This window comes from Gavialis gangeticus, unplaced genomic scaffold (assembly GCF_001723915.1).
Source record: "Gavialis gangeticus isolate Ggan-Ray unplaced genomic scaffold, GavGan_comp1, whole genome shotgun sequence".
NCBI lineage: Eukaryota > Metazoa > Chordata > Crocodylia > Gavialidae > Gavialis > Gavialis gangeticus.
In genome coordinates this window covers 1,000,752-1,011,905 of record NW_017729016.1, presented here as the reverse complement: position 1 = coordinate 1,011,905, position 11,154 = coordinate 1,000,752, and the positions used below count along the sequence as shown (strand labels likewise).

Here is an 11,154-nt window from a genome sequence, read left to right as displayed (position 1 = left end):
GAAGACTATAATTCTTTGCCCAGAACAATGGGCTATTACCAGCTTTCACTATAACAAGAGGTTTCCAAATGCATAGGTATGGATGCTTCAAAAATCAATTTTTAATTAAAAATAAATAACCTCAACTTTGAAATCTAAGGCTACTTCAGTGTTCATGTAGCATATGAATCTAGAGATATGAATAACAGATTCATTTATCTTCTGCTGATAAACTAAATAATCTATGTGCAATTTTTTCCTTTCCTTTCTTTCCCTACTCTTTGTATTCTAATCACTGCTTTCTGTTTAGCAGCTGTGCTTCCTGCTGTCCCTTCACAGCATCTGATGAAGCCCTCTCCTTCCAAAAGCTTATGCTATACATCTGATTTAGTGAAGTCTGTAAAGGTGCAAATCTACCCTGCCTTCTGCCTAGAATCTAAAACATCAGCCATGCTGTATTGTTGACAGTTCTTTGGTAAAACTTCAATGAGGGAGTCCAAATTTCCTACACTTCCACAGAAAATTGGTCAAACAAATTATGACAAATGGCCAAAATCTTATAATACAATAAAGCTGAGCTAGACTGATTAGCTGAGCTAGACTGATTAGTTGAGTCTAGACTGATTAGTGTCCAATAAATTGTAGCCGTAGGCAGTATATAGAAAACCAACTTAACTGCTTTACCTCTAGATAAATAATCAGCTAGGAGACAAAAATAAAGAATGAACAAATATTTCAGAAGGTTTGTTGGCATCTGTGGAGAATGAAGGAGGTAGCCCTATTATTTTTATGACCATTAGGTGACTAAGTTTACCGGCTCAGGTTTGCTCTGCTTCCCATCTGGATTCAAAGGGATAAGTCAAACTGGAGCTGCTGCCTGGCTCTATGTGGGAACTGCAGACAATGAGTCCAAGATAAGCCACATCACTGTATCCCAGAGCTGATCCAGCTGCATCCCTTTGAAGCTTTGCCTCCAGTCAAAGTCTAGATGACTACTTGAAGGGAGGAGGAATACCTCCTAGGGAGACTTCTCAGAGGGAAAACGAAGAGGCTTGGAAGGGAGGGAATCCGAAACAAAGCCATCTGAGCTGATAAAAGGCAGGCCGTCTCACTGTGGGATGCACACAAGACATCTTGAGGGATGGTAGTCTGCTTCTCTCATCCCAAAGATGAAGGTCAGTGGTCTGAGTCAGTCTCATCCAAGCCGACAAAGATAAAGTAAGGTTTAAGCCAGGAGAGAACTGCACGCAGACTTTTACTGCTTTTTCATTATCCTCTGCTTGCCATATACCACCGGGGGAATAAACAATGCCACGTTTGAATCACTGATTACAAACTGACAGATTAAAGGGCTTTACAGGTGCTAAACCCAGCTGGATCTGTCTGGTACAGATGGTAGGGGCTGCAGTGCATGGACCCAATCTAAGAACAGGAGGATCACATGGTTCCAGCCCAGGAAACGATAAATGTAGTGAAATTTTATACCAAAGAAAACCATGTGTAATGTGACAGCGTGCAGGCACTATAAAAGCAATGCTTGTGAAGCAAAGCAGTAGAATTGCTTAAAGCCTTCAAATTACCACCAGAAATCCAGAGCCAAGCAGTGACTCTGCAGTAGCACATCTGAGTTTTGCAGGGTAGCATTAATACCATATGACTTAGGAATCCTTGCCCAAAGCCATGCTGGATCACCCAGTTGGGCTTTCTCCATTAGTTAACAGGCATAGACCAAATCTGCAAAAATGCACAGCTTCAAACTCAGGGGTTGGGTATGGAACGAGGCCTAAGTTTTGGACTAGCAATCTACTGCTATAAACTTGGGAGAGCACTGCCTTCTAAATTACATCCCATTATAACATACATTGCATGGCCTCACTCATCCCAAATCCTTAATAACCACCTCGGGTTACAAAATCTAAGTATTTTCTGTGCAAATGCTGTATATGACAAGTTTCCAATACAGGAAAACAGAATTAATTCAGCCTCCATTACATTAATCTGACTAGTTCACATACAAGTAATTCCATGAAGTTTAAACCTCAAACAGAGCCCACAACAGTTATAGTTCAAGTCCTTGCAGCTAAGTATTTTTGGATATACTAAATTCACAACTTGTAATCCCCAATTTCATGCTCTGCAATGCACTGCAATACTTATTATTATTTTTTTTTTTATGTGCACACAAGTCTCCTGGTGTCTGTTGGTCTTTTTGCTCTTAAAGGCATTATTTCCCTCCGCTAAAACACAGATGACGCATCCTAACACTATGGGGGAAAAAGAAAACTCAGTCATGACCAAGCTCTATTAGAATGCTTTCTAACTTGTGTGAAAGATTAGTACTCTGCAAAAGAGTAACGAATATATGTATTTTAAGAGAGGCCCATTTAGGTTGCTGTTCTGACTTACGCCTAACTATTCAGTGCAGAAGAAACTGACCCGAAGAAAGAAATCTACAAAGCAGAAGTGGCAAATTAAACCTTCAAGCATAACCCTCAACCTAAATCTGTCTGCCAGAACACACATTTAGCAAGTCTCTGCAAAAATTCATTCCAGTGCCAATTTGTGGTCAAGTTCAGACTTTTATCCTCAGGTTCCAGGACTCAGGACCCCTCAAGCAGCACTCTCAGAACTTTGTAAAAGTTTTACAGGAAAGGGATGCTGGTAAACATACAAGATTTTCCTCAAGTAGATCTACTTGGAGATGGGCTCCTAGATATCTCATTCCTTGGGGTGCTAAAAATAATTTTGATGTACCATAGAGGTGGTCAACCCCCAGCTCACAGGCCAGATCTGGCCCCCAGCACCGTGTCACCCAGGCCACAGATCCAAAAATTTGGTGGGAGGGGAGCAGTGGCACCAATCCTCCGCTATCACATCTCCAGACTCACAAGAAGCCTCAGGTCTGGCACGCTAGATCAGGCGCACATGGCAGCCCGCGGCTGATCCTAGCACACGGGGCTTGGAGGGAACTGCATGCAGTGCCAGGGCCTGACCCCTGCATGTGGAGGTGGGCGGGGTGGTGCCAGGCCTCAGGGCCTGAGCTCAATGCATGGTTCCAGGAGGAGCCAGCATGAAGCGCCAGGGCCCTATCCTAGCATCCAGGCCAGGGGGCCTGATCCTAGCATGTAGGCCAGGTGGAGGCAGCATGGGGCCCTCCAGGGGTGTGAGGCTGGGAGGAGGCAGCGTGGCACCAAATCTTAGTACTCAGGGCTCAATCCAGCCTGGGGACCAGCTCCATGACACTCATTTGCTACAACAGATCAAAATTGGAGAGAGTGCAGTAGAGGGCAATGAAAACGGTTAGGGGCCTGAGCCACATGACTTGTGAGGAGAGGCTGATGGAACTGGGCTTGTTTAATCTGAAGAAGAGAAGATCGAGGGGGGATTGAATTGCAGCCTTCAACTCCCTGCAGGGGGGCTGCAAAAAGACTGGAGCTGGACTGTTCTCAATGGTGGCTGATGAGCAATGGACTCAAGTTGCAGCAAGGGAAGTTTAGGTTAGATTTGGGGAAAAACGTTCTCACTCGGAGGGTAATAAAGCACTGGAACAGGTTATCCAGAGAGGTTGTGGACTCTCCATCCTTGGAGGTTTTAGGACCTGGCTGGACAAAGCCATGGCTGGGGTGACCCAGGCGGGGATGGTTCTGCTTTAGCAGGGGGTTGGACTAGATGACCTCCTGAGGTCCCTTCCAACCCTCATTTTCTATGATTTTCTAGGAATCAAAAAACAGAGACAAAAAAAAGTCTTCAGGGATGAACAGTATGCCAATGTAGCCCACATTGTAAAAGAGGAGATGGTATACATAATGCCTAGTACTATAGTTTGATATTTGAGAAGCCCTTATAATGTTGAATCAGTTGGTTTTCACCATATGTTGTTAAAACAGATTTGCTCAAGGTCTGGACAAAACATGGGGCTGAAACCTGTTTGTGAAGGAATCAGTGTCCTCTTTTCTTTAGCTAGAAGCTGAAAACCTGCTGCTCAAATCTGAGCGACAGCATTAATAGAGGAAGTCCAAACTTGGCATTATTATTTCTACAAGAGAACCTGGAGAGCAGGGAGTGTGCGTGTACGAGCACAGCTATCTCCCATTCTGGCCTCCTTTTCTGTCATATAAAAAAGCAAAAAGAGAGCAAGCCACAACAGTTTCTTTTCCTTTGCAGGTCGTCTTTAATGCTAGCAGTTTCCTCTCGTCTCCTGGATAAACAGCCTGAATGATTCTGCAGGTACAACAGCAAAACAAAGACAGTTCAGAACCTTTGACTTCAGTCCTCAGGGTGCAATATTTATATCCCAGCTAAACAAAACCAAACCCCAAGGTTTTACTGGCAGTAGATGGTGAGAAATCAAAGCCACACATCCAAACCTCTGGTTGGGTCTGATCTTCAGTCCTGCGGCAACTGAATGAGGAGTCCTGCTTGCTCCAAGATAATCCTTCCCTTTTTCTCCTACGGAGTCCTTCTTCCTGTGGAGTCTGATTTGTCTGCTATCTCTGGCCCTGCTGTAGCTGCTTCGTCTGAGAACCTACCATGAAAGCTACACCAAAGAGTTGCTTTGTCACAGTAGCCTTGTCGTAAGAGACTGAAATCTCCATTAAAATGCACTAGCTCTCTCATGGAAATTACATATAAGCAGCCTTAACAGCACTAGGGAATCCCCCAAGCTGCTAACTCCCAGTTTGCCCATGATGCAGTACACTCTTCTTCATCTATTCGTTCCTCCCACATCTCCCCCTCTGCCCACTGTCATTTTAACTAAGGTCAGGCAAATGTTATATCTTTTTAAATTAGACGGGGAAAACCAAAGCCAAGCTCAAACAACCCAAGCTATACTCGCTGGCTCACTGTCTGCTGTGTGAATGAATCTGACATATGGGATATATGCATCTTCATCAGTCACTAACACCTATTTAGAATTCAAAACTGCCCTCCAACCTGCACACATGCATCTGTTATTGCTGCCACTTTTTCCTATGGAAAGTACTGAACTGTGAAATTAACTTTATGGAAGTTCTTACTTTAAATAAATCCACTTCCCACCTCATTGGTAGATTCTTTGACTTAAAAATGTTGTCATGCAACTATTCAAATCACTACTGGCTTGAAAGAGATTCTCTAATGCTTTGTTCCTTCAGAGCCAAGAAAGAGCAAGAGATACACAATCTGTCAAAAGGTTGTGTATAGCTTGGCAATTATAGCAATGGAAATGATCTACTATGAAGGCTAATCAACATCTTGCCTAAATAGGGAAGGATGAGAATTCAAAAATGGACAGAGGCACCCTGATATTTTAAAAATAAAAAGGATGCCCACAAATACATTTTAATGCCTGCTATCACTTGTTAGAACTTTAAAAAAATATGTATTTTTCTATCTGCATTTCTAGACTGCAGGTTGCATAGTTGCTTCTATTTGCTTCTTTATTTGTACCTCCAGCCTCAATAGCTAAAGGAATATTCCCAACCTTAGTAAAGTCTATGGCAGGTTACTGTAGCCAGTACAGGAAAGCACAGACATTGGTCCCTTAATGAAGCCAAGATATTTTGTCCAATTTAGCCTTTCCAACAAAACCTTGTGATGTGTTAAACACTCCATTTTAATAAATGGTGAGATCAGCAAGGAAGAGAAGGGAATTTCTAGTTTTCTATCACAAAAATTTATTTCCTTTAAACTGCATGAACAAATGCTGAGGTCATTTGTCCTATAAACAGAGGACACAAAAATATCCTGAATGGTATGGATGCAACTGTCTGGCAAAAAGCAGCATTATTAAACCATAACAAAATTAAACAGACAAACTAAATATCAGATATTTCATTTGTAAAAGATGCTTGTTTTATTTCAGTAGCTAAACAACTAATTTACAAAGGTTAAAATTACTTTTTTTTTGCTCAGTTATAACAGCAGCAATTTCCAAATACACACTGTGAAAATTCAAAATAAGAAACCTCTGGATGCCCTTGTTCATCTGTAAAGGGCTCACAGTAACACCGAAGGTTGCTGTGTCACTTTCCTTGTACATAGTGCCTTCCTAGCATCATTATTCATTTAAGGTAGGGTCTTTCTCTTTCTTCCCCTCTGCCCCCCAATAATGCCATGTATATCTCTGGCTGAAGAAAATGTTCACAATTTTGGCTGCTTAAAAACTGTTAGCTTATATGAATTTCTTATTAATTTAAAGTAATACTCTATTGGAATGGTTAAACATACCCTAAAATAGTTATGCTCAGGCCCCAGAAAATTTTCCAGGGTTAGTTTGCTGGTGAACTATTGTAAAGGGTGTTCTGATGAATCAGTCCATTTCCAAAGTTCAAATTAAAGCCTGAACTCTATAAAAAGTTTTCTCTTCCTTCCCTCAGGGACTAGAGTTGGACTACCATTGCTCCTCATGCTGTAAATCAAACAGAGAGATGGCATTCAATGTTTACCCAGCCAGGTTATCAGAGCAATGCTCATCCTTGAATATAAACATGGTTCATCCTACAGTGAAAAGGTACCTTCTTTTTTTGTCTGCTTCTTTGAAAGAAATGTTCCGGTTACAATTGAAGGGTGCAAGAAATGCCATATTGTCATGTCTAATCATGTAAAGTGTCCAGGATTCCTTTGCAAAAGTTTTTGAGACAGAAACCTGGAAGGTTTAATATTTTCTGGCACTAAATCATCATTTTTAATGCACACATTCAATATACAAGTGGAACCCAAACCCACGCCTTTTCCATTCTAAATTCAACAAGAAGCATATTTACCACATTTCACTTTTGAAGCAGTTTAAATATAATGTATGTTGTGCAAAATAGGTAAGGTATGAGCTGATCAGACAGCCTAAACAAAGCAGAAACAGAACAGAAATGCACTGGAAGTACGCTACCCTGCGAAAGATGTTAGCAACGGGCAGGTTTCAAATAATTCCGCAAAATTATATGTTACTTGTGGCATATTGGTCCTAGTAACCCAGGGAACTCCCTTCAAATACTGCATCATAGTTGGACCGAATCTTCTAGCCTGCTGCAGCATGAGTGGTGCAAAGGACTAACATTACACATATGCTGAGCCCAGTACTGGAAGCAACTTTAGCAGATGAGGTTAACTTAAAAGGGAGTTACTTATGTGTAGATAACCTGAACTGTTGGCTCAGTGAAGACAAGCCCTGAAATGTGCCATTACAACAGACAGGTTAGTTGCTTCTGGCTTGCCATCAGACATGATCGTGATAGCCTATGTGAAGAGCAGTCAAATAACGATGAGGAGCACAGGTGTGCTATTTGACAGCGAATATAAGAGTTCTGCTCTGACAAAGTCGAACAGAAAGGACTTCCACAAAACCTTTGATAGGTTTGAAAGCAACTGTTCAAGTTATTCCCTCATCAGTGGTTATCAAATTAAGTTTACTGCAGTTTACTTTCAGAAAGCCATTCTGGGCATTGAATGTGATCATTTCTGAATGTGGTCATTTTTTAATGTGATCCTCTTACTGCAATGTGCAAAGATGATGGGAAACCTAAATACTGGGGAGAAGTGGCCGCTACAGACAGTCAAAAAAAGCAAAGGAAATTTTCTGCTAATTTACTGTTTCCCATATGGCAGAAGTAATGCATTTATCAATTCATTTGAGGACTGAATATTTTAGGATCGGTTAATTAGTTTATGCAACAATTATCCAGCTAGACAGTGTCTGGAGTTCCAAGATTAGATGTCCACGTAATATTTTTATGTGATACGTATTTTTGGGATAGCATTAATATAACTTCAAGCATTTTTTTTTATTGATGCAAAACACTTTACATGCTATAAAGCAGTACCAAAAAAAAGGCTATTAAAAATTAGAAAGCATAAATCCATTTTAAATGCATTCCATGGGGTGTCACATTTCAAATATGAACCCGGTATTTGTTTCCAAATCAGAATTAAAATTTAAACCAGTGCTAAAAGTTCTGTGCTATAGCAGCATGTGTTTCCACTCCACCTTCTCATCTAATAAAGCTAGTTTCAGTAGCATCAGACCAAAAAAGCACCCCAGAAAAGCAGCACATTCACTAACGATTTTCAAGTATTAATGCAGTCCTCAACATCTTCCTGTTATCTCTAGTTAGGCCCATGTGCACAGTTGCTCATGCATAGTTTATGAAACAGCAAGGGAAAAAGAAATGCTTCTGGTAGCTTGTCTACAGAACCAGAAATAATTTCCAGGCCACTGTTCATTTCCCCTTGCCACCTTTACACTGAAGCCCTGCTGCAATATTTATTCCTCTCATGCTTTTCATTCCCACGTCATATTGCTTCGTGTCACACAGCTGCAAAAACCACCTGCTACTGCTCTGTAGCTATTGTTTTTGCCGCCTCCCCCACTCCTCATCATTCTTTCTGAAAAGGATTTGCTCATTCTGTTATAAAGACTCTCCCCTCTGCCTTTTTGCAACCCGGCAAATGGGAATCCCAGGTGGCTCTCGCTAATTATCCATGTGCTTTTGGAGTCTAATTCTTCCTATTGTTAATGTAGCAGTCTTTAGCCACAAAGTCACTTCATATGCTAATCGGAGACAGGCTGATCCCCAGCTAATACCTCAGTCTACTCATGAGTATTGATCTTTTGGGGGTACTAATGATAACAGAACAAGATGAACTGTCAAATAGCACAGAAAACTTGCTAAATCTCTTTCTCTCTCAGTCCATCCTCATAATAGAAAACCCTCCTGAAGATGTGAATGCAGCAGTTGGACAGGCTGAGTGCAGCTTCTTCATAAAGCAGCAAGAAACAGACTGGAAAATTGAGTTTCTTTGTACAATGGGAAGAGACAATCCAACAGCGGGTTAGTCTAAACTTTACCAAACACAGAATAATTTAGGAATTACTGGTGTTGTTATCTAACGGGATTTATTTAACAGACCCAGTAAATCTCAAATCCGAGGCCAGCTGGTTATTTAATTCTGTAAAGATTAATTATGGACTATCAGCATTTCAATCGGCAAGCTAACCAGGTATATGATATACCCACAGTATAGTCTGCCTAATCTATATTAGGCTCCTTCACAAAGTAAGCACACATCACTGATTGTAAGAGCACCGAGCTCGCTGTCAGCTATGAAGCAGTCTGCCCCCAAATCACGTCACAGACATGCACTGGCAGCTGTGGGGATGGTTCTCTGGTGAGCATCCAGAAGAGAAGGACCAACAAGCTTGGGATTTCTCCAGCCTGCAGCAATTCTAGAAATCAGTTTTAATTAAAGAGAAATTTGCTGGGTAGTACAATAGTGACTCAGCTAAAACTGCCTTGTAAACTTCATAATTAAGAAGAAAATATCTGGTGAACAGGATATTTAACACCCAGTTTTAAGAACAGAACAGCTTGCAGGGCCAGTGAGGTCCATCCACTCTGAGCAGAACTGGCAAGAGGTTCTTCAAGAATTGCTTCCCAAAGTTTGACATTAATATATACAAGGATATTTAATTTAATTTTGCCTAAAACAAAAGCTAGGGATATTTTTCAAAGTATTCCAACTAATGAATTACCAGCAAAGGTCTCCTTTATAAGAAATTCGTTTTGCAGCTGTGCATTCTGCATACTTAATGGTGCCAATGTCAGGCTGGTGATTCTGCTGCTGCTGTTGCTTGCTGCACAGTTCAGCCAGCTCAGACAAACCAGTGCACTGAGCCAATGACTCAAATGCCACATGAGGTCACTTCTCAACTCTTCAGGACAAAGCAGGGAAATAACCTGAAGTGCATGACTTTGCCAGGAAATTAAAAAAAAACAAAACAAAACACATAACCCTGGAATGATGGCTCTTGTACAAGCTAGCAATATAGGAACCTCATGAGAAACCACAGACAAAGATGCACGATACCACCTACATCAATGTATTTTAGAGCAGCGTACCCTAAAATAGTTGTTAGCAATATTCTGATTATGAGGGATCCTATGGCAATCCTTCCTGTGCCTCCTTTGATAAATTCCCTAATGGTTAACACACAAACTTACGTATATTTCCAAGCTATTCCTTGGCTTCAAGGAATACCATTTCATCTTTGTTAGATATAGTACCAGAAAGCTTCATTGCCAAGCAGTAGGTTTAATAACCATTTCAGCATGTCATTATTGTATATTAAAAAACCCCAAAACTATACTTCCCATGACCTAGCTGAGTGTATCCTAGGAGACAGGGGAGGAGAGGAGAAGGGGCAAAAAGCAAGTTAGGATGGGGGTGAGGGGGGGTGTTCAGGCAGTTTTCTAAAAAGGTAAAAAGCTTGGTTAGTTTAAACAGAATTTTGTACATAAAAAGAATTAATCTATAGGCTTGTGATGCTTTCTGCTCATTATCAGCATAAGCCTCATTTTCAGAGCCAATATGAGTGGACACCTAACTTTACTCTCTGACTCATCTATCTACCTCGGAAAATGAAACAGATTCACTAACGTCTATTATGGATCGATAAAGACTCGATGTTTGAAGAAACGAGCATTAGAAAACGAAAGAAATGGGAACATCCAGATAACTGCAGCATTTCAGTCTGCACAAAGGCTCTTTCACAGATTTGAAATTGCAAGTAGATGAGTCAGTGTGAAAATGTGATAGGAAAGAGTCAGAAACAGGTATATATTTAGCAGCAGGTTGGGGATAGAGAGAAAAGGCTCAAGGACAATGGCAGTATTTTTTTTTCAGTTAAACCCTCCAATGTATTTTTGTGAAAGAAACCAAGTCATTTGCTTTTAACTGTAGCCCAAAACTACATTACATCTCTTGGGTGCTTTGATTCTTTTTCTTCTTTTTAAATCTCAGCGTAGAGACAGCTCTAGGGCTCAGTAGGAGAAATTATTAAAAGCATGCCTGCAGAAGTAAAAAGATCAGTCATTTCCCTTATCCCCTGTGTTTCACGAGTGCTTCTCCCCCACCCCGTGCAGTGTAGTATGAGATTCCATGCAACCAGAAACGTCCCTTTTAACAGACTGAAAAATTAAATCTTTTAAAAGTCAGCAAAACATTCCTTCCAAACAGAAAGAGCAACAGTATGCAAAAATGTTTTGTTATTCAGAAAGGTCATCTGCACCTTCAGAGTTTATCAAACCAACTTTCAGTTGTCCTATAGGAATCATTTCTTTGTGTAACTGGCAATATGGTTCCTACATAATATGTCAGAATTTCATTAGAAAAAGACAAAAAAAAAAAAAAAAAAAAAAA

General features: G+C 40.7%; 1 protein-coding gene and 1 long non-coding RNA gene across 3 annotated transcripts in view; one reads left to right on the top strand and one right to left on the bottom strand.

Annotated features, from left to right (window-relative positions):
- Positions 1-5,023, top strand: part of LOC109294339 — a 15,417-nt gene extending 10,394 nt beyond the window's left edge. The window contains exon 2 of the long non-coding RNA XR_002096506.1: positions 4,144-5,023. This is a non-coding gene — a long non-coding RNA (uncharacterized LOC109294339). The remainder of the gene's footprint in view (positions 1-4,143) is intronic.
- Positions 1-11,154, bottom strand: part of USP22 (ubiquitin specific peptidase 22) — a 115,652-nt gene that overhangs the window by 65,228 nt on the left and 39,270 nt on the right. The window lies entirely within an intron of this gene.